Consider the following 24,796-nt stretch of genomic DNA (forward strand, 5'->3'; position numbering starts at 1 on the left):
CTGGCCCAGAGGGCTGAAATCTGGGGAAGTGATAAGAAACTGGAATAGAATCGATCAGAAGTAGCAGCAGTGAGACACTTTGGGAAACTTAACTTAGATGTCTATACAGTAACCCTATGAGCGTGGAAACGAAAGGGAAGGATCAGAACCTCTAGTATCTGAACCAGTACTAGAAGAGATATTCTTGGGCCAACACTGCACAGCTGAGCATAACTTACTTTGTAGGAAGAAAGCAGAAATTTATTACATTAAATGTCAAGAACATATATAAAGTGAAATGGGGGGGGGGGGGGGGGGAAGGAAGATAAAAAAAGAGAGAAAAAAAACCCCAAAGTGATGTTATTACAGGAATCTTACCATGGCTAGATCAAAAGCTAGAGCAAAACTGCATCAGAACAGAAGCCACTGCTCCCTGATGCGCCAGGCAGACAACTTCACTGAGGTGTGCTGGTAAAGCAGCACAGCACCATGCTGACAGATTGGAATTCAATGGGATAACCTTTCAGCTGGATAACCTTCCCCCCTGCTCCCCTTCGTGCGGCCCACCCCCACCCCCCAAAAAAAAAAAAGGTTCAGAGAAAGTACTAAGTACTAGAGGCGACTATTTCAGCTCCAGTCCTGACTAACAGGAAAGTACCAATAGAGAGCTTGACATACGAGTGTAACAAATAACACTTTGGATTCAAGCAATCAAAAAAGTAGGTATATATACATACATAATCATTGCAAGCAAAACAGCTTTTCTTCTGATATAAAGGAACAGAATGTACAGCAAGACCATTGAGACCGTGCCAGAAGGAGGCACTTGAAAACGGAAACATAAATCATATGTCAAAAACAAGTATACATGACTGAGGAATACAGAAGAACATTAATCAAACTGCATTAAAGACCAGGCACAAAGCTAACTAGAAAGGCACAAAAGGCATTAGGAACAACTTTGTTGACATACGATAAGAGGAAACAAAGGAAAGCAAGATCTTCTTCCCAAAGAGAAGATGGTGAAGCACTTACTCCCTTATGCCACGGCCTTCACCAAAAGGGGGAAGCATCCTCAGCCTCACAGGGTACCCAATGGCAGAGGAGACGGAGGGCTGGATCGGTGCGTTCCACACGGGCTGTCGGACACAGACAGCATTCCCCTGGACAGTGTTGGGAGCTGCAGGATGCATCTCCAAAGCAGGTGGAAGCACCCTTACAAGCCAGCAGGGCACACAGAGACTCAAGGGCTGGAGACAGGCCAACACAGCACCAACCTGCTTTGGGGAAAGGGCACCCACCGCTTGTACGGGGACAGCCAGCTGCCCGGCCCAATGCTGCTGCGAGAACTACCTTGGCTCTGTCAAAACCTGGGGCTCCCCATACCTGATGCTTGGTGTGATCAAAGGGGGCAGGTTCCCACGAGCAGAACAACCTCTGGTCTCTTAAGGAGGCACGTCACTTTGATAAAACGTGATTGACTCATTTGGTAGAGTCCAACCACTGATAAGCTGGATAGCTTTGCAGAAATTACATTCGTAAATTGGGACAACAGGATATAAAAGTCTTGTTTCCAGGCTTGGCTCCCTCTCTCCTCCTTTTCCTCCTATCCTTTGAAAGGATAAATAGACAGATACTTCTCTGCAGTTCTTCAGCGTCTACTTGATCACCATAGGAAGTTCTTCATTGATATTGGATAATTAGGAAGTTTCATGCTGCTTGGACCTGTAAGAGCACACATCTCTTTCTGTAGCGGTTAGGAAGTGGTAGGTTTGCGCCAATAAAACCTAAATTAGGACAGCGTTCCCCTATCATTATCTTTGACTTCTCTGGGAAACCAAATCACAGAGAGGAAACACTTAACTGCCATCACTAATCCAGCTGTGTTTGCACAACCAAAAAGGACCCAAAGCAGTCTCCCGGCTGCACTCAGGACCGGAGCCCAAACCCCACTTGCCTCACAAACACACAGCATGCACACATCTGGAAAACAAAGAAAAATTTAAACAGCGTTGGGAGGTAAACTACAACCAGTAACAGATCTTAAAGAAAATTATAGTCATATGGGACATGTGAGAAAGCACATTTTGAGACGGTAGAAGCTGCTTTTAATCTTGAACCTCACTGATGCGCAGCTATGTGTTGTTAGGTTAACGCATTGCACATCCAGTGAACGTTACGGAAGGATTTCTGAAAATGCTCCTTAAATTTTAAGCAAACATTAAACTCTTTGGCAAATGAAAATGATGGAGGATTTCCCTACATTTTTTATTTAAAAAAACAGTAGCTTAAATGAGTTTTTATAGGAGAAATATATTTTCATGAACATTGGACTGAGTATATGCTTTGAGCACGTTTAACTATGTTCACCATATGAGTAATGTCAGGAGTGCATCAGAACTGACTTTGTTCACCATTCACAATTTAATAAATTTAAACTGTTGTTATCAAAATGGTAACTATAGCCTCTTCATACTTACTTTAACTTTTCATTTCTTTGAAAAAATTTATTTCATTAAAGCTGTAGCTCACAAACATCAGTTCCAAAAGCTTACAACTGCAAAACGGCTTGATACCATCTGGTCACTAGCAGTTACACAAGGAGAGGATCTCTCATCAGTATCACCTCGATAGCAGTAGAAGGCAGACCAAAGGATTTTGGCACGACACAAGAGGCTGTAGACATTAGCCAGATGATTTCTACTATGCGGTAGGGCATGTGGTCCACACATTCAAGGGCAGACAAGCTTTCATTTGCATCAAAAGACACAAACCCCAGATCTTAGGAAGGAACACCATAAACAAAAAAATAAAATCAAAACCAAGCAGCAGCTAAGGATCAGATCAGTCAGACATCCATCAAGGATGACTTCAGCATACTTGATTGCACTCTGGTGGGCTCTTTTTTTTTCCCCAGGTTCCCTCCATCGTTGTACTTTGACCATTCTGCCTCAAGATCTTCTAGAAATCAGGCATGAGATGTTGCGGCTGCAAGCCACAATTAGGCATGAGAGTGGTGACATATGGGAATTGCTTGTCATTATTTGATCTCAAATGATTTTCAATAATGTTTTGCTGTTGCAATAATTTGCATTCTTATTAAGATGAATTAATGTCATCATGTTGTATCATGACACACCTCATTAATACAAAGCAGCTTTGTACCTTTATCAGTAAGATACGTTTTCACAAGAAGCCCGATGTCCTTGCACTAAAAAGCTTATAATGTTAAGTTACCTATTCTATATTTTCTCTGCGTGTGCATGAGAAATCCTTTCTATGGCTTCTTTGTATATTATGAAGTATTACATGTACAGAGAGGCAATGTTTTGCTTAAAGTGTAGTGGAAGCACAAGTGTTGCATTAATACTAACCTTGTACTGTTCCTGGCTTTCATACTCAGAGATAACACAGTGCATTAACACACTCCAGTGGATTTAGGTTAATATCTATGTAATGAAAAGATAAGCATTTATAAAAACTTGATATGATATTGGATCCATTTGGACCGAGAACAGGTCTAGATGCCCCATGTGAAAGTAAGCGATGGGGAACAGGAGAACTTGCCTCTACCCCCATACACTATTATGTTTTGACATGGGAACAAGATATAATTTGAAATACACACTCTCCAAACAGCATGATGGAGAAATTTCCTCTTTAAAAAGCAGGAAGCTATTTTTCAAGTGCTACCTTTTAATTTTGAAAAAGACTGCATTCAAGCTAGAAGATCAGCTACCAATATTTTTTAAGTGATCTGAAGCATGACAAGCTTAGCCAGCAACAGAAAACCCATACAATCTATCCTCTATTGTCTGAGGGTTAATATAGTTATACCAAGCCTATTACTTCTAAGCCTCCTAATGAAAAATGTTCTATTTAACAAAATGAACATCAACATCCTGAAGAGGTTCCTCTGCTATCTGTCTTCTACCTTTAATTTTAATTAAGAAAACAAATGGACAGTAAATTTGAAGTGAAGAATCAACATTAATCTCTAAATCAAAAGGATTTATATTGAGATTACAATTAATCACATGCATGAAATATCTTATTTAATAGGGTGATGCCCTCAGTTACTTTGTTTAATCACTAAAACAATTCAATTCCCAAAATTAGAATTTGGAACCATTCCAAACATATCCCATTAAGATTATCAATTCAGCAAGAACAGTGACACTAAAGCTCTGAAAAATAAACTCTTCAAAACTTTTTTATTCCTACACTGAGCAATGTAACGTATGCCCAGACAGAACGACCCTCAGTTAAAAACAGGGAGGGGTAACACAACATCTAATCAAAGATGTGACCCCAGGAATTTGCACTGAAACTTGTTGGTGACATTACTCAACCCCCATTCAAATAAAGGCCATTAGGTCAGATTTTAGCCTCGAGTAAGCAGATGAACTTCACCATATTCCTGGGTTTCCCCTCCAATTACAGTGGATGCGATTTTGGCTAATTAACATAGAAAGGATTTTGCCATCATCCTTAATAACAAACAGAGAGGACACGGTCTTAGATTGACACTCAGAGTTACCAGCTGCCACGTGGGATACTGCACAGGGATCATCAGGTCTTGGCCCAGATGTCACCAAAACATGGGCTCCAGGGTACGCCAACGACAGCTTCTACAGCTGGCTAAGCCTTTTATTCAAGCTCACTTTAAACCTCGTTTTTCAGCCACCTTATTCAAACAGTTACCATAATCATTTTCCATCCGCTCCTGCCGTCAAAGAGGGACGACCGAATAGCCCTAAGAACCCCCTGTTGTCCTCAAAAACACGGGAAGGTGAGCGGTGGGACTTGGGAAGGCAAACCAACACAATCAGTTTGGATTTAACTTAGCTGTAATGTTCCAGCCAGGCACATCAAAACACAGAACACAGAACAATTCACCAAAACATGAATTTACACGCACAGGTCTTTTACCTCAAGCCAAATGCCATAAGTCTTCAGATATTGCCTCAGCAAGATTAACGCAAGACTATTCATTACGTGATCAATACGCCTGTCCTCTTACAGGCTTTTTTCCTCTTGCCCCACTCAGCTTCCACTCTGTGGCAGGGTGGATTTATTTAAAGGTATGATGTATATATTAACTGAAGACTGCTGAATGATTTCTGATCTCCTCTTGTACTCTAGCACTATGTCTCCCCCTTTAAAAACATAAAAGGGGTGGGTAGGGAGTTGTGTGGGGGTTTCAAGAAGCTGGGTTGTGGTGCTTTGGACAGCACAAAGTGTGTTTGTAGGATAACGCCGGTGTCATATTTAATAGAGATGAGCAGTCGCATACTACTTTCTTATTTAAATGGCATTTCTCATTTTAAAAGTCATTCTTCTAGTAGATTTTCTTGCTCCACGTGCTCAGAATCACACTGCCAGCAGAGGGGAACAAGCCCTTCTGGCTCCCTCCCCCCCTCCACTTGCCAAATCTCCAGTGGCACCTCAGCCACCTTCTTCTTTCCCTCCTTCACATGGCTCCAGCCACATACTGCCCTGCAAACCCACTGGCAGACCCAGAAAAGCCAAAAGTACCTCCAGGTCCAAAGCCAGACCTGCCACTGAGACACCCCAGCATATTCCCACCTCTAAACTGGCCACCGAGACCCTCACTAAGAGACACCAGTTCATCTCTGCCAGGGGACAATCCCAACCACAAAAGACAACAAAATCTACCATTACCCCATCCCACTGCTCAGAATGGGTGAGCGACTTCCTTCTTCCTCTAACTCTCAGGAAAATACAAGTTTACCCACTAGAGCAAGGAGCCCAAAGGTGCTCTGGGACTAGCGTCAGACAAAAGGAGGCATCAGCACGCAGGAACACACTCTGGCTGTTTTCCTCAAGGACATACTTAAATGCACAATAAACCCAATGGAGGTGCCTGCTCACAGAGACGAAGGGACAGAATTGAAGTCCAGACCCACCACAGACCATGACAGATCAGGGCGTCCCTTGCACGCTGGTGGAGGGGGAGGCTGGATCGCAAGGGGGAGCCTCCCCACACCCCACTCTGCAGCTGGAGGTAGGGATTGGAGCAAAAATACTGCAAGCAGCTTAAGCAGCCTTTTTAATACAAGCCTTGCAGGGAAAGCCGTAAGTCATGGTTACCCAGGGCAGGAGCTGAGGGGCTGTGCAGATTACAAGCCTAAGCTCTCACCAAGTGTGTATTGGCTGAATATTAACAAAATGCAAATTGCATAACAAACCAGATAAACTCGCAAGACCAAGGGACAGAACGACAGACAACCTAGTGAAAAAATCTAGCAAAGACATGTGAGGCTTCCATCGTGCTCAGTATTTCAGTGCTGTATTGCATTCCAGGATTTCTATGAAGCTTCTGTTTATGCATCTTCCTCCTAAAAGCTTCTTAAAGTAAAAAAGTTATTTTTACATCACCTACTTCTCTTTAGCGGTCCTTTTTGAAAAGATGACATATGCCACATATAAAGGATTACAGTTAGACCTCTTCCCTAACCAGCCTTCTCATCCGCTGAGAAATGTTATTTTGTTACCTCCAGGGACACTATAGGCCTGAATTTCCCTGGGTTTCTGATGTGTGTGGAAGAAGTACCAGCAGTTAATGCAAAAATGGGACTAGCTACTGGAGGGGGCACCATTTTAGAGAGGAAAAAAAAAAAAAAGAAAGAAAAAAATCTTCTCAGCCAGCTCTGCAGCTTGTCTTCTTGATGTGTCAGCTACCATGTTGCCTTCAGGCAAGAAATGAAGAATATTAACCAACAAATCAAGTGAACACATCATCTTGTGTGCTTTTGGAGTGCATCAAGGTAACGGCTTCCTAAATAATTCTTGGTTTTGCTCGTGTAAAACCAAAGAAAGATATATGAAAAAGCAACCCATCTTACCTCTTTGGAGCACCCACGGCTATTTAAAGGGAGTCAGGAACAAAGCATTAGGCTTCTTTGTTCCATAAAAGCTATTGCGATAAATTCAGCAAGAAGATACAAACATCTGAAACCAAGGGTGGTGACGAGAGGGCAGCCCGCTTCATGAACCCGGGCATTTGCTCCAGCAGCATCTCTCATCCTTCCCACCAAGCCAGCATCCCCCCCAAAGCCGTGCTCACTGTAGGCTCCTGGGGGCAAGGAGCAGGCACTGCTGTGTTGCCCATGCTGCTTTACGGTGGCCGTGCTCAGCTGGAAGAGACTCAGCTAGGCAGCCACTGCCACCCCGTGTGGCTTCCTTGTGCCCACAGAGCCAGGGAGGGCTGATTGATCGCATTAATGGGGGAAACAGGACACCTCACACTGGGGAAAACCGATCCTTCATGGTGGCAGTAGAGGCCCTGGCTGGAGCAGCATTGATGCTAAGGAAAGCAGAGTGATTAATGAAGAAGAATTGATCCACCCAGTCCTTGTCAGGCAGCCAACTGCTGCCTTAAACAAAGAGGTCTATGTGTAACACTACCAGGCAGTCACTCAAATCATGCCACAGCTTATAATGCCTCCCCATATATTCCCCCACTTAAGTCCGCCCTTCCTTTTTAACAGCTACTTATGCACTAAACAACCTCCTTTTCTATGCACTTTGAAGACTGACAGTGGAAAAACATCCTCGAGGCATGGCAGCCTTATCCACCCAACTGCCCCCAGATCACGTCCCACTTTCTCTTAGGAACAAGGCCATAAAATGTTTTCAGAAAAACACAAGGGAGTCCAGGCCAAAGAATAGAGGAAGATGAAGGGAGGTCTTGTGTCCCTGTTTGAGATAAAGCCAGTCAACAGGTAACAGAGGAGCTGGGAAGGAGGGTATGCATAGCTTTCAGGGCTGAAGCTTATTGTGCCAAAACCTACCTTGGGTGAGACACAATGAAGTATTATCGTTGCCCGTTGCCTTTTGGCAGTACATGTCACATCTATGAAATTTATTTTTTTCATCTTGATTCATTTTCCCAAATTAACAAAACCCTTTACTTAATTCCTTGGCGTGGTCGGGCAAGAGAGTCTCATCAATCCCTCCACGAAGGGCAGAAGCACAACTCTCCTTCAGATTTGACCCTCAAATCTCATTAATTGCAACAGCATCCTTGGGGCCCAATGTTTGCACATAATGTCCCTGAATGGGGAAGGGGGGGGAGAAGAGACAAGCGTACCCCCAACGAACAGAAGGCTGACTGCTCGATCTGGCTCCCCTCCACCCCCACTGTAAAAGTCCCCAGGGCAGAGCTCTGCTAACAAAAAGGGGCTTTGCAAATACCACGCTAGATAAGCACAGTAGCATATGCAGCTTTTGGCATCTGTTTATCATTAAAGATAACCTCACCTGAATGGCTGGGGAAACAGCCCACCTGTTTTTAAAAATAGGTTTCATCTTTTCTCACAGCAATCTGCCTGTGCTGAGTGATGCTTTAAAAATACACCAAGACATAGTGCTAACACTGAAGCATTTCCTTACCCAGCCGGGCAGGGATAAGATCTGCATCTCACAAAAGGCCAACATATGGTGCTGATAGCTCCCTGATTATGTCAACATTTATTAGTTAAGTAAAAATCACCAGTCTTCTTTAAAGGAAGGAGCCCAGATGCCTGCAATTAATATTTCTCCACCCCACTGAAGAAACTGTAACATAATTCCTAATGTCTCTACTTGAAAAGGCTCAAAACTCACAAATTATGTCATTAGAAACAGCAACGGGTAACAAGAGGTTCAGTATAATGTATTTTCATTAGCTGAGGCTAATTGGAGCCAAATGAGTAAAACAATGCTGTAAGGGTGAGCAGCAGAAATACTTGGGTCTTTAGGAGACAAAATAAATGAGGGTAATCAGCGGCGTATGCAGAATACTGCATGTTCAATTAATATAAATAGGATAGCAGTCAACTGCGGCGCTCCGCCGGGGCGCAGACGAGTGCTGGTGGGCAGCAGATGGCTTCTATCGTACAAACACAAGCAGTATGGCAGCCTAAACCAGCAAAATCCCTCAGGTTTGAGGGACACCCAAGACATAAACCTGGGGGGTTAAAAAACCCACAAATTGCCACAGGAGGAAAATCTGCTGAGCCAAGCAGAGGTGTTTGGAGAAGCCAACAACGCAGACCTGGGGAGGAGATGGAGAAAGGGGAGGAGGCAGCTGCCTGTCACGTTAGAGGAGAGACAGTCGTGGCAGCTCTACCCTTGGCAGCTCTAACACTTGCCACCTGCACACACAGATATTTTGTGGGGGTGGATTATCTGATCCATCCTCCTCCTCCTCCATCTTTTCATCACGTCAATTTAATTGTTACAGTAACGATAGTAAATTGATTTTGCAATTTCAGCTTTCAGACCCTTCTGAAGCGAGAACAACCAACCTTGTCTTTCACTTCAATCTTCTTCTCAATAAGATCAAGGCTGCCGTCCCTCAATTTTCTTTTCTTTTAGAACAGAGAATAATGATGAGATCCCTCTTCAGCATTTGCCTCTAATCTAATCTGTGGTACAGCATGATTATTATTTTTTTTTTTTTGTTCCTATTAGGCAAACCCCCTTTTTTAACATTATCCTTTAGGGTTTAAGGCTTTAGAGATTGTCATTTTATAGCTCAAAAGCCATAAAATGCATGTGCTTTTCCAAGTTACTGGCATTTCAATGCAATACCCGATATTGTTTGTTTGCAATTCCCAAATAGGAATTGCCAATATTTCTCTTAGTGCTCTCCAAGTACAAAGCTCAGAAGTTCATGCCCCTGAGCAGCCAACACTGAAGTCTACTATACAAAAACTACTGAATTTAACCAAACGATGAAAGCTTAGTGCGCTATCTATCACTCACATCTACAGACATCCTGCCTACTATTCATGTTCTGCAAAACAGTAATAACCTTCTGCAAACACTAATAAAATTAAAATTTCATGATCAGGTCCACACTCACTAATTTTGGCTTTCATCATTTAGCAACACTAGACGATGCTCTAGTGACTTAAGCAGCGTACGATACAAGTGTTTTCAAAGACTAATTTTATTTTTTTCCAATTCATTAATTTTTGTCTTAGCATTTGATACACACAGGTTTTTGAGGGGTTTTTTGGTCTTAATTCCAAGATTTCTCCTCTCTACTTACTCTCCCCCAGAAGAAAATAGCTTTCACACTAAAGAAATGTGAGGAAAAAGATGTTAAATATTGAGAAGGTCAAAAAGCCATATCATTATGAAACCGAAGGTGAGTTAGCATTTTTCTTTTGTGCTCTATATTACGTGGCTGGCATCTGAAGATTAAGGCAGACAGCAAATTACACAAGAGCTCTCTGTGCACTACGGTCATAAGAAAAAAAAAATAGTCAAACATACGAGATGGCGTATTGGGAATGGTTTAGGAGAGTTGCATACAGGAGCAAAGAGTTAGAAGTAATTATGTGTAGTAAGTCATGCAAAATTACAGCTGAACAGCTGAACATTCATATCCGTAAGCTGTTTAAAATACATTCCAAGTTCCTGAAGTCTGCCTAGACATTTCTCTCTTAGCCCTGTTTGTTGGTTCCAGAAATCTATCTGTCTATCTATACTGAATCCAAAAAAAAAAATTTACTACTGCAAAATCAAACAGCCCTAATCCTGCAACAAATTTCTGGAAGAAGCTTGAGGCTGCATCATCCGAACAATACTTTAAAACCCAAGTAGAGGCCAACTCATAGACACTGCAGCTGCTGAATCTAGAATAATTACATGAAATCCACAGCAAAAAGTTGAAGTCGAAAGAATGAATCCAAGTAATCCACTAAACACTTTGCAGGCAGCAATTGCTGGCGCCATTTTCTTTATTCTGCACCAGTCCAATTCTGCTGAAAGACACAAACTTTTTAGCTGTCCTGTGTGAAGGAAATAGAGTGTTTTATAGGGCAGACTATGCAGATCACCTGAAGTAAGTGAAAGTGCACGTCTGAGCTGACCAAGGTTGTTGGCAGTGCAGACAGACAAAAGATCAGCTCCTTGGATCACTTAGAGATATTACAAAAGAAGCCTGACTTAGGTTTAGATTATTTTTTCATAGGAAAAAAGCATTCCAGGGATATTTCCGTGTGAAATATTGGAGAAAAAGAAACAGACGACTGATATCCATGCACTTTTATTGGTCCTGAAATTGTTAGATCGCCACTAAAAACAAAATAATTCTGCTCCCTTCTTCCTTCAGTGGCTTATGCCAAAGAGAAATCTGATGGAAGATTCCACATATCCAAAAGGAAAATCAATAACTTTTTTTGAAGCTAGAGAAGAATCTGTAAGGATAGGAGAAAAACCTCAGCGCTTATTTGAGATGAAATCCTGGTGCCAATTAAGATAGCAGCGAAACTCAAAGTCTATAGATTTGTCCCTTCTCCTTTCTTGTCCTCCTCCCCACATTTTGAAGTAACTGATCATAGAAATGGTTAAAAGAAAGAGCCTGAAGTATTTCTGTAAAACAAGAACAAAATGCCCTCAAAAGACAAAACCACAAACTCACACTCATTTTAAATAATTAGCATTTCCAAAAAAATCATGACAAAACATAGCAACAGTTAAAAATGTGTGTGTGCATACTTTCAGGTGGACAAACAACTCTGGTGACATTAATTTCCATTTTAGAAATTACTCAGGATGAGTATTTCTAGTAATAAATCTATTTTTTTCAGATGGAGATCAGAAGAAGGAGACCACAAAAAAAATATGTTAGAAAGTGTTATTCCCAAGCACAGGATCTAAACCACCTTCAAAGTCAAATCTTACAGATTCTGTTATTCTCTCAGTATTTACCTTTCATATGAAATAGCTGGAGAAGGGGTAGGAGGATGGTCAGAGGGAATAAGTTGCACATGTTTCAGCACATAGCCGACATCTACCTTTGTAAACACATTACCTTAAACACCTCTGCTCAGTCCCAGCTAGGAGAGGCTTGAAGGAGCTGCCTAAGGTCAGAAATCAGCCAGACTTCAGCTCCAGGAACCAATACAAGCAACCTGCAAGACCTCAGCCCGTCCTGCCCTGGGACAGCAGTGCCCTGCTTGGCACCAGCCTCCCCAGCAGGAAGCCCAGCGAGAGCTTTGAAAGGAAGAACAGAGAGAAGATGCAGTAAGCAAAGAGAATGAAACCTTATATTTTGCAATAGAGTGCATCTTCCTTCAATCAATCTTAAATCAGTGTGTTTACTACAATAGTGAATGCAACCCAAACTTACTTTTCAGTTTTTAAGTTGCTGCTCTAGGATCTTCTCCCTTCCCCAAAATAATCTTATCAGACACCTCAAGTTTTCCAGACAAACAAAACCTGTTGAAGCATCTCTTCTTCCACAGCATATGTGCAAGTGTGTATAATTAACTTTACTTAGCTTTAACTATATAGGTCTTATTATGTAGGACAAGTAACTTGTGAGCAGGTCACTGTGACACCAGAGGTACTACTAGGCGGTCTACCTGCAGCAATTTGTTTTTACCAACAGCAATCCCATCCCAAAGGTTTATCTGATAGATTGCTTAGGTTAAACTGTACTCCATCTCACATTAATGCACGTGTTTGGGCATCAGAAAGGCTCCCTATTTCCTAGCAGTTCTGCCTCCTTGCCCTATATTGTCTTTGCTGTGGAGGTGAAGGAAAATAGTGTCTTTCAAATACAGTAATAGTGATTTTCAACTAGCATGCAGTCTTCTATCTTGAGCTTGGATATAGCCATGGAAACTACAAGGGCTGGCCTAGTGACCTTCAGCAGCCTTGCATCAATACCAGCTAGGACTGGGATGTTGTAAACTTTTTCCTCCTGGGGGTGGGGGGGGAAGCTCTAAATACTACTATTAAACCCAGAGCCCTGTATACTATATAATAGAAGAATAGTGCAGGTATATGGTGTTTGCATTTTACCATGTTGCCACTTCAATGGGACAAAAAACGTCAGTGAGCGTTTCCATTGCACCACAGTCAGAGAAACCCATTGGACACTTACAATTATATTTCACAGCCAAAGAAGATGAACGTACTTAGTCCAGCTGATGTTTCTTTGACAGATTCACAGCTGAGGGTCCACCTCTGCAGTGCCTAACTAGCAAGGCACCAGTGACTGTTTCTCTGCAGATGCTCTTTATTTGCTGAGCAGGAACTGCAGCAGGGTAAGGCCTTCTGGCATGACAAGCTCTCTCGGGCTTTCAGTTTGACTCCTCACATTCCCTTCTTTGCCAGTGAATGCAGAGACACGAGTAGGCTGTGGGAAGAGTGCTGTTCCCCAGCAAGGAGGCTTAGAAGTCTCCAAGTGTCCTCACTCTGGTCATCATTCAGGAGTTGTGTGTCTGATATTTCCAAAGAGGAATATTTCATTCTCCATCACTCATCCCTGGAAATTATGTCAATCATTCACCTTTTCCCCCAAAGGAAAAACATCTCTGCCAGTTCCCTTCAGCACTGCAAGACTAAAAACAGTGTTATCCACAGTTCATTGCTTTGCTTTGACATATTCAGCATTTTTCCCCAGAGAAGAATGTTTTCTTCAGGGACAGGGGGAGAACCTCAGTCACCATGATATCTCAGACACACAGCTTTCCTTTCACAGATCCTTGGAAACACACAAGGAAGCAGTGCTGCTAGCATCACAGGCCATCATGGTTTAAACCCAGCCAGCAATCAAGTACCACGCAAGCTGCTTGCTCACTCCCACTCACCCAAAGGGACAGAGAGGAGAATTGGAAAGGAATGTAAAAGTCAAGGGTTGAGATAAGAACAATTTAATAATTAAAACAGAATAAAGAGGTAAGAACAACAATAACAAAATGGAAAGGTGGGGGAGAAAAAAAAAAAAAAAAAAAGGTAAAGCAAAAGCTGCGCACACAAGCAAAGCAAGAAATTCATTCCCTCCTTCCCATGGGCAGGCAGGTGTCCGGCCATCCCCAGGACAGCAGGGCTCCATCGAACCTAACAGTTACTCGGGAAGACAAATGCCGTAATGTCAAATGTCCCCCCTTCCTTCTTCTTCACCCAGTTTATATATTCAGCATGACATCCCATGGTATGGAACACCTCTTTGGCCAGTTTGGATCACCTGTCCTGGCTGTGTCCCCTCCCAATTTCCCATGCCCCTCCAGCCCTCTCACTGGCAGGGCCCAAGGAACTTAAAAGTCCTTGATTTAGTATAAACATCACCCAGCAACAACTGAAAACATCAGTGTCCTATCAACTTTGTTCTCACATCAGAGCCAAAACACAGCACTGCACCAGCTACTAAGAAGAAAATTAACTCCATCCCAGCTGAAACCAGGACACAGGCATTTACAAGCATGAAGAAAGTCTTAATAGAAAGTTACAGACAGTAAGAAGGGCGATGGGTTTTTTTCCTCACCTTATTACCATCAAAGTGTTGATGAAGTTGCATGTCATTACCACTTTCCTCTGCACTGACTCAGCTACTCTAGTACATCTTCAAACTCCAATGTCACAGATACACCCTTACAATGGAACCCGCACTAATGGCTTTGTTTAAATCTGTGTTTACTACGAATGGAAGACCGTTTTCCTATCACCACTGGTATGCCACCCTTATCCCAATTTCTACCTTGCACTGCTAAGTCCACCTTTCCAGGCTACTTATGTTATATGAATAAAAAACACCCTGGACCTGGCTAAGATGAAAGGTCTCAAAACTCTCATAAGCAGCTTCTACCCTGATAAACATTTTACAACTTTCAGGCATGAATACAGAGTTATATTTCACCTGTTGTAAAGATATGTGCATTTCAGCTGCCGTTTTCACAGCTTGTGCTTTAAACACAAAAGCGGTAGATGAAGGTCAGCACGGTTTCTAACGATCCTGTTAGCATGCAAGTTTCAACTCTGATTTCTCTCACCTTTCTCTTACAACAAGAAGCGATTCTCTGTCCTTTTTATGTTTAAAAAGGAGATTGTTTTGATCTTGAACAACACCACTCGTAATTAAAGCTACAAAGAGAGTAGAGAAACTAAGGGATGGGAGCAGGAAAGAGAAAGAAAGAGCCAAGACTTTGTGAAGGGACTTACCATAGACCATACAGAAGAGGCATTAAGGTTTTTCAGAAAGGTTAGCAGCTGTGTAAAAGCACCAACACAAACAGAGGCTATATTCATTTCCAAACAAAGCATATAATCAAAAATGCCTCATACTCAGCAACACCAGGACAATAGCAGAAAACTCAGCAGCCACTAGCTAACAAACCCAGAACTTCACTGCATTCAAAAGCACCATAGCAGCCTTTACTGTCATTACTCCAAGGCAGGTATCTCTCACAGCATGTCCTCAGACCTCTCGAATTCAGAGCACTTTAAAAGACAACGTTTTGTGTTTAGAATACACCAGAATTAAGACCTCAAGACTAAGTTTTATTTCTGTAACTCCTAAATAATTTCAGAATTAGCTTATTGCCTTAGCTCGGCGCTGCTAGCTGCTGTTCAGTTCCCTTTTTTCTGCAGGCAGAGGGAGAACAAAAGCTACCACAGCTGCTGCTTGTCAGGCCTCTTCTCTTCAGGCAGAACTTTCACCGTGACAGTGAAGAACAGGTAATCTCATCTCTCCAGCCAGTGCCATCTTTAGCTTGTTGAGCTACACTTGCAAGTTTTATTCCAATAGCTCACCATAAACCAACTCAAATTTGTCTTTCTCTCGACCTCTAAAAATAACCAAAGGGGCTCCCTCTAGCATAATCACTTTCCCCGGCCATTATTGTTGTCATCATGTCAATTCTGTTAACCAGACCCACTGGACACCTGAAAGACCAACAAGCAGGAAGAAGCACAAGGCAGCCAGCTCACACAGATGGTGTTGGTGGCTATTGGGCCACGCAGAAGCATTCTTACCACCCACAGCTTTTTCCCCAATCTATATTCAATTCACAGAAATCATGTGGGATGGGATTTTATGCCACCTGAAGTGAGACATCTGCCATGGGACAGGATTGTTCAAAGGTTCAGGCAACAGCTATTCTTTACTCTTTCATTTTTATCTGTACTATCAGATATTGGTATAAAGCATATATATAACGAAATAACCCTTGCACCCCTCTTCACAAGGGTCCCACCCACTTTCACTAACCTTCTCCATGCCAAGGGAAAACCAGGGGGTCTTTCTGCTTGGTGAACAGCTTGCTCCACTCAGACAGGGCATCTTCTAAAAAAGTCAAAGTAAGCCTCAAGAAAAATCTCCTCCTACTCTGGAGGAGAGAAAGAGCTTGACCTTAATTGCTGCTTAATTTTTATACTACACTCCCATCAGTCATTGCTATTGACAAGTCAGCTGTGATTAATCATACATGATTGCATAAACCAAGACACTCTGCAAAATAATAATTAGTAGATTAGCATATACATATAACTTTGCACTCTCAGAAACACTTTACAAACATTAACTAATCAGGGTTTCTTAAACTCTTTTCACCTGTCTCTCACCTAGCTCCCTCCTTCCCTATTTCCCTTCCTCTCTTGCAGAGCTCGTGCTTGCTTGCAGGGAAGGTCCTTCCCCTCCCAGCTGTAAAAAAAAAAAATCTGCATTCTGTCCTTTCAAACCACACCTTTCTCCCCTACTCACTCCCTTGTCTTCTCTTTTCTTCTTTTTCACCCTCAGGCATCCTTGTTCCAATTAAAAAACTCAGCTGGAGCAGCTGGAAGAGGCCTAAATACCCTAATGAACAGTCACATGTAGCAAAAGAGAAATTTACGTTTTATGACGAGGTGAGCAACACAGAGGAAAGGAAATATGAATGACAGAAAGTAGGGTAAGACCTGTTTGCCTAAAAGTGGGGACAGCAGAGAGCTGTGGAAAAGAAAAAATTAGGAGAAAAGAGGAAAAGAACTGTACTCATTAACATTTGTATTTTTTTATCAAGAAGGTTTCAGGCATGGCGAGCTCTCTTGTTGCAAGCTGCCCATGGAGACACAGCACTATGTGAGCCTGTAGCAAAGACCTGGAGCTGATACTGACAGACATGTAAAATGCATGCAAATTCAGTAGCTCAGGTTTCATTATCAATTTCCAGACATCCATGGAATTGAAGTGAGATGTGAATAAAATTCACTTTGCATCCAAGAAAGAAGGAAAAGAAGTTGTAAAATAAATATCAAAGATGCAATTTTTTTTTTCTGTTTAGTATGGCTTTCTAAAAAAAAAATACAACAGGACAAATTTCAAGAGGGATAAGATTCATTTAATTTGAAGGCAATACATGCACAAAATTGGTTTAACTTCTTTATGGATCAATTTTAAAGTAACCATTTGAAAGTTCCTAAGAATCAGAAAAGTGAAGCCTTTCAAAAAGCCTTTCAAGCAAGATGATAAGGAACCTCTGCTGCATCAGCTCAAGTCTGATAACCTGCTGGAAGTAGTTGTACAGTGAAATAGAGAAATCTATAAAGAAAGAAAGTTCAGCTGGTGATACCAGACCCCCAGTCTCTCCATGGAGGTTCAAAAGCGGATCACTCTTAGTTTCCCCCTTGTTCATGCTGCAATGGGCTTGACACTGCCAGGTGCGCTGTGGTCATACACAGGGTCCAGCACAGACCACGTTTCTTCCCTTGATACATAACTTGGCTTTTTCAAGAAAATTTCAGGGTTTCTGTGAAGTGTTGAAGACTGACCAGACACGTAAGGTGCGAATGTGCTCATTCTCATACTACATGCTTTTGATACTCAGTGCCTGCTTGTCAGGTTTGAGGTAAGGAGTCTTCCCGAAGGTGTGAGACCATGTGGGGCGATTTTGTTTTTAACTTTCTTCCACAGGATACAGCACAATTGGATTTCATAGGATAATCTGGGAATTTGACATAGGAAACCACCCATTTTCCCAGGGCCCACAATATTTGTCGATGACATCCCCCTCCTCTGCCCTCATCCTGTGGCAAAAAGGCAGCTGTAGCTGTTGGTCCTTCCTGTGAGGCTTTGTGTGCATTAAAGCATTTTGGAAAACACCATAGAGCTCACGGAGATGTTCTGCAGTCAGAACAGGAGGAAGGAAAAAAAAAAAAAGAAAAAGAGATGCTCATATTTGTAAAGGGAGAAAGGAAACTGCAAATTCATTTCTATCTGTTCTTCCCAGGCAGCAGGGCAATGTGCTTTGAGCTTCCAGCATATTCAGCTCCGTTCAAATCCGACTCACTTGTTGCCTTTCTGAGGGGCTCCCCTGGTGACAGAGTCCCCAGCCTGCTAGCTGTTCTCATCCCCCGCCTTCCCAGGCGACTGCCACAGCGCTTGCAGCAGCTGGCTGGCTCTGCAGGCACCACACGTATCCCGTCCAGCCGCCTGGAGGTCCATAGACAGGGCTCAACAAGGAGGTAACCTGCTGCTTCCTGGCACTGGGGCAGCACATCTGAGACCTTCCTGCTCTTCCACATGGGTCCTCTGGCTGGAGAAAATCTCCAAAGACACCCACGGCGGAGGCAGGGACTGTATGGTGGAGCAGCATCTGCCCTGTTTGCACAGCGTAACGCTGATTAAAAACCAACGTGTGGGATGGTCATGCTAGCAATGACTTCTGTTTTGCTGGTGATGGGAAACAAAAAGAGTACTGTGGTAAAACTGGCTCAATAAATTACGTGCAGCAGAGTTAATGCAGGTGTGCTTTCTTGGCTGGGGCTTTATGTGGAGCAGGCAAGGGACTCAAGTAGGAACTCTGAGGCAGGGAAATTTGAGATTAGTGGGTCTGCCTTCAGCAGAAAACTGATTATTTGGAATTAATGTTAATAAATCTAGCTTTCTTTTCCTATACTTACCCTCCCTTCTCCCACCCCTTCCACAAAGACTCCCTGCATGCTGCTGGCTGATTACAGTAGCCAGCACAAAACAAACCTCTTTCCTTTTCTTTGTGTCACGTATATCCAATGATACAAAACCTTTGTGTCTCTTGCCATGGCTGACATGCCAGCCAGAGCTAGCAATCTTCACTTGGCAGGAATTTCCATGTGAAAGGAATATTTTGAAGAAAGCCTGTGGGCCAGAGCCAAGGTAAAAGCTCCTCACTCCCTCTAGCAAATGCTGCTTTTCCAGTGTGAAAGCACGAGCCACTGCCCTCCGAACTGCTGTTCCCATGGATTTGCCCCAGGTTGGAGCCTGTCATCTTCACAGCAGGAGCGGGATGAGGGTTTTACAGTGTGATGTGGATCGCCAACAGCACAAACATTGTTTCTTCATGAAGGAAAACAAACTTCAGTCCGAGGTTTCGGCCAGCAACGTCTGTCTAATGCAAACACTCCTCAGTCACTTTGCTCTACACTATATAAAGAGCCGTCAAGAGGAGGAAATGCCAGGTAGCAAAGGGTGACTCGGCTTAGCAGGGAGAGCTTTAATCACAGGCAGTGGCTGGAAGCTAAATCCAGGTGATTTAAAATGAAAAGCAACGTACACATTTTTAACAGTTACCCATTGAAGTGACCTGCCAGGGGGTGAAACTGGGCGGGTTTTGTTTTGTTTTCCTTAAATTTCTCAGATCAAGACTAGATGCCCTTCCCTGTGTCAGAAGTTATTGCGCCTGGAGGAAAAGCAGACCTGAGCGAGGTATGTTGAGTCGCAAATATCCTTGCATGGGGTGAGCCCTGCAAAAGAATGAAGCTTTGTAGAGCCAGGGTTTCAGCAGGAATATTAGAAATGACCAGCACTGGTGCCGCTACTCTTTCAACTTGAGCCATTAGTCGGATTTGGAGTCTTGCCAATAACGTCCCTCAGGAGGGAAAGCAGGCGATGGAGTCAGGAAAGTCTTCACACAGCTTGTCCCTGAGGGCAGAAAGAATCGTGCAAGAGCAGGCAGCGACTTTACTGACGAGCCAAAGCTCTTCCCAGTCACCTCAGCAACAAAAATCCTCTCTTGGCTTTCACTGCAAGCATGCCACAAGCATCACCAACAGCTTTTCTGCCACCTTCTCGGCGCATCTGATACCTGTTGCTCAAATAATCACACTGTTGTACCCCAGGCAACGTTCATCCCTAAGTTTGCCTCCAGACTCTAGGGTGAAACTGCCTGGTTTTTTGGTCAGTAAATCTTACTGTTTTAGCCATAGATAGGATCGCAGTGGCTCCCCACTTGCACGTGGAGTGAGGAAGGGGAAGAGGGAGTTACACACACAGCTCCCACTACAGCCGAGCGGAACACGCAGCGCTGATTGAGAAGCTGGCTCAGTGGCAGGCAGCGCTAGACAGACAATTGCTAAAAAAACGCAGCGCTTTTGTCAAACTATGCACAGCTAGGTGCCACCTCACCAAGTGGCTCCCTGCTCCTGTCCCCCGAGGGGAGCTCCGCACACCGCCGCCGTGCGCCCACATGTGTCCTGGTTCATTTTTTCTTCTTAGTAGCTGTGTTTTGGATTTGGGGAAAGAACAATTTTGATAGCACATGGATGGTTTTGGTTGTTGCTAGGTAATGTTTACACCAAGTCAAGGACTCTTCAGTTTCTTGGGCCCTGCCGCTGAAAGGGCTGGAGAAGCACAAGAAATATGGAGGGGACACAGCCAGGACAGCTGACCCAAACTAGCCAGAGGGATATTCCATAGCATAGAACGTCATGCTTAGTGTATAGAAGCTGGAGGAAGGGGGTGACTTTTGGTGTTACGGCATTTGCATTTCCAATACCCTGTTCCACGTGCTGGAGCCCTGCTGTCCTGGCAATGGCTGAGCCCCTGCGTGCCCATGGGAGTGGTGAATGAATCCCTAGTTTTGCTTTGCTCACATGTGCAGCTTTTGCTTTACCTATTAAACTGTCTTTATCTCAGTCCAGTTTTCTCACACTTACTCATCCAGTCCTCTCCCCCACCCCCCTGTGGGGGCAGTGAGCCAGCGGCTGCATGGGGCTTGGCTGCCGGACGGGGTTAAACCACAACAACATGGAAGATGCCGTGCTGTGGATGGACCCCTGTGACAGGGTCCATGCTGGGTGGGAGGCCAGGGGTGCCATACTCTGTGTACTGCTGCCGTCACCCTGTGGCATGTGCTGTCCGGGAAAGTCAACCCCTCTCCGGGCACTGTCCAGACGCAGGTGGGAAGCGCAGGGGTTGTGGTGGGTTCGGCTGGTGCCCGCAGCAGGGCAGGCGATGCCGCCACACACCCCGACACTCTCTGCCATACCTGCGGCAAGCAAAGCAGCTCTGAGGGCGACTGCCCTGGCACAGGGGTTTAAAACACACACGGCCACTTCCATCCCTCCTTACCCATGGCACACAATTCAACACGTGTAAGGTGGCAGATGCCACAGTTGCACTGTAGATGCATTGTTCCATAAATTAATTACAATAAACACTTTTTATTTTTCCGTGGGAGCCAGGGGGAGGCACACTGCCGGCCCCCCCCGCCCCCCCTCCACACATGGCCCCGCAGCTTCCCCCAGCCCCTCAGGGCCTGGCTCTGCCATGGGTGCGCGGGCGGCCGCAGCCCCTTCCCTCAGGCGGCGGGAAGGGCCGGCCCGCGCCTCCCGCCCTCCCGCCGCCACCGCGGGGCAACAGCGCCGCGCCGCGCCCGCCGTCCGCACTGCGCCGGCACCCGGGGCCCGGCAGCCGCCCTCCGCGGCCCCGCAGCCGCCCTGCGCCCCTCAGCCCTCTCCCGGCCCGCTGCGGGGCCGCGGCGGCCGGTACGGCTGCCGGTACGGGCGAGGGGGCGGCGGGGGGCGGCTTGGTGCTGAGGTGGGAGAAGCGCCGCGTCGCTGTGCGGCCGCCTCCTCCTGCTCACCCAGCCCCGCCGCCTGCCCTGCGGGCTGAGGGCTGGTTTGTCAGGGGTTCTGCAGGGCCCTAATTTTACAGTAAACGTCAGTAAATCGTGGATATCCATCAGCAGCCGGGGGGGTGAACTTTCCTCTTTCTAACTCACCGCTGAGCGTGGCTCTCTGAACTACCCCTTAGCGCAAGGGGCATTTCTTTTCCTGACTCTAATGTTCCCATTCTAGTCTTGTAATCCCGCTTGATTTATGACAAATTGCAGCTGAAAGGCCCTTTCCTGGAAAGAGATTCGTTTCTGTAGAGGAAATTAGGTTATTGCAAGCTTTCTGCGGGCAATTACTTGGCCCATCCTCAAAGTGAACTTTGGCTGCGTGGCATGAGGGTCTTCTGTGCTGGTGGCCGTGGGCATTAGCTCATTGGCCCTGAAAGAGATTGTAGATCACCTTTAAATATGTATGATCACCTGAACCAAGACTTTCAGGGCTGTCTCCTAACCCCTTGTGCTGAGGGACTCTTGCTTGGAGGGTTTTTCATACCGACGGGCTAGCGCAGGTGAAGCAGCCTACAAAAACGCTGCTGGTACCTCACGACCACCACGCTTTCCATCGTCATGAGGCTGGCCAGACGGAAGGCAGTGTCCCACAAACGCACACACCCCGCTCAGTGTAACCCCTTACACACACAAAGGCACAGTGCCCCACCACGACCCTAGAAGCCCATCCCTGTGCCTATTTGTGCCAGCACCCAGCCCAGCTCAGCCTTCCACCCTCCTTCCCCTGTCAGCAGATAACCGGTATTCCTCACCCTTCTGGTTCCTCTGCACCCTACTCCCTTCACCCTGTCAGCCCAGGTAATCACCAGAGAGCTCCTTATCTCTGTGATGATCTCTGGAATTGCCTTTTATCTCCAACAGCTAATCGCCCTGCCCCTCACCTGCTAAGATCAGCTGCTTTTGTATTGGGAAAAAGAATAAAAAATGAACTCTGGGAATAATAAAGAGTTCAGAAAACTTTCAAGTTCAAAAACAAATAACAAAGGGAAGGAGAGAGGGAGAATTGCATGCTTCTTTTGATTAATTCCCTTTCTTCCCACCCCCAAAGACCGTGTGGTAAATAAAATGAAGTACAGCCCCGACAGACACAAACCTTGACTGTCTGTTTATAGACGGCGTGAGTGCCAATATTCCAGCGGGACTGTGCAAAACGAATCTGTCAGTGAATCAGAGCACATGTTACAGAGTGTGAAGGTACATGCTTCACATTAAAAACAAATCCTTCAGAATGTGCAGAATACCCAAAATCTACATCTGCCACACTAGTTATTTCTATTACGTTCTTAAAATTCATCCTGAATTTTATTTTCCACATCTTGGAAGCGTTAGATCTGCAAAGCAGTATTATAACTGCAGCTGTTGTGAAGTTCAGCTCTGAGTAAGTATGTAGCTGAATGTTGGCTGGAATTCTGATTTTTACCTCTGAATAATTTTCCAACCATCTTTTGGAAGCTACCCAGTTAGAGAAACCCATCACTTCTGCTACCGCTTCTGCGATCACCAATACCTACCACATTTCAGGGTGATCAGAAAATGCCATTTTTTCATGCTTGGCTGTCCCCAGCTTCATCATCATCTTTCCTACTCTCCTCCTTCCAGTCCCTCAGCACACAACCCCTGTGCTGCTGCTGCTGCACTGCCATTACTTTGGCCCAAAATTCAATGGCATTGATGCCACAGCCATTAGAATTAATTACAAGGAGCAGAAAGAAGCCTAACATTGCCAGGCAAGTGACTAAATTATTTTGTTATATCCTTTGTCACCATTACCACCTACTGACAAAGGAAGCAGACTCGAGGAGTGTTTATGCTGTACAGCAATTTGCAGTGTAAATTAGGAGTAAGGTCTTTGATCATACCAGAACGCAGTCATCTGCATTGCTAGGCAAACACAACACAAAAGAAACATGTCCAATTATAAGATATGGTTCAGTATCAGCTAATAACCCTATTGACTGATTTTTTTTTCATAATGAGTAACAGCTACCTTATAGACAGTCACTTGCATTGGATTGCGGTTGCGGTTTGATTTTCAGTGTCATTTTTCAGACATGAGATTTTTATAAAAGCTTTCCGCACAACAAACCCCACACACTTTCTATCAACCTGATAGGATAGTGTCACAAGTTCGTGTCTACAATTCAAAAATAAATTAAAATATTTAAAGTTTTGTTAATCTGCATGAACATGAACGTAGGTTGGAGCACAGCAAAAGCCAAACCCCGCGGCTGTTCAGAGCTACGGAACAAGCCAGTTTCACTCCCTCTGATCCCGTTTTTACTTGGAGGTAGAGGAGAAGACATCTGAGCATTTCTTCTCTGCTCCTACACATCAACAGAGCTGGAAACTATCACCTTCCTCTGGTTGGACTTTGCCAATTGAAATAGAACAAAGCATTTTAGCTCAGCACTCCTACTTTAGCTCAGCACTCCTAGCTCACAGCTCTTCCTACAGGACTTTGTCTGAAAAAAAATCTGTTTCCTTGGGAAAATATTCAACCCTTTCCCACCCTCCGGCTGGAGCTAACAGAACCAGCCAAAGGAATGAGCACAACTTTGCCAGCTTTGAGCTGTGTCTCTGCAGAGTGTTCAAAGTCCTGAAATGAAACAGATCCTAAGAAAATTTTTGAAAAGAAAAAAAAGAAGAAAAAAAAAGAAAGGGGGTGGGGGGTGGGGGGAAGAACCCACCCTCTAACTTGTTGCTATGGTTTCCAAATCTTGGCTCATATATCAATTAGAAAGTATGAAAAAAGCCACATGGAAGGAAGTGCTGGAAAATACTTTTCCCTGACTTCTCAAAATCAAGGTCCCTAGTGCTTACTAAAGTTTTTTATTATATTTTTACATTACTGCATTTTCTCCCCAGCTGTATGTCACAAGCTGAGAGACCTCCCTTGCCCCTGCGGTTCCCCGGGGGTCAGAGCAGAGGGAACCATTCCCTCGCTATCAGGCCTACAGTGGGTCATGGTCCACTCACAATTACGTTCCCACTTTGTTTCCTTCAAGGAAGAGTGATCAACACCCTGACCAAGCAGCCTGCTTCCAGGTTTCCTTCATACTCCAGCATCACCAGGAAAGCACACAGGGATTGCTCCAACGTGCTTTCTCCCGCTGCAGCAGCCTGGGAAGGACTCCCTGCAGCAGCTATTGGCAGCG

Source organism: Falco rusticolus, chromosome 2 (assembly GCF_015220075.1).
Source record: "Falco rusticolus isolate bFalRus1 chromosome 2, bFalRus1.pri, whole genome shotgun sequence".
Taxonomy (NCBI): domain Eukaryota; kingdom Metazoa; phylum Chordata; class Aves; order Falconiformes; family Falconidae; genus Falco; species Falco rusticolus.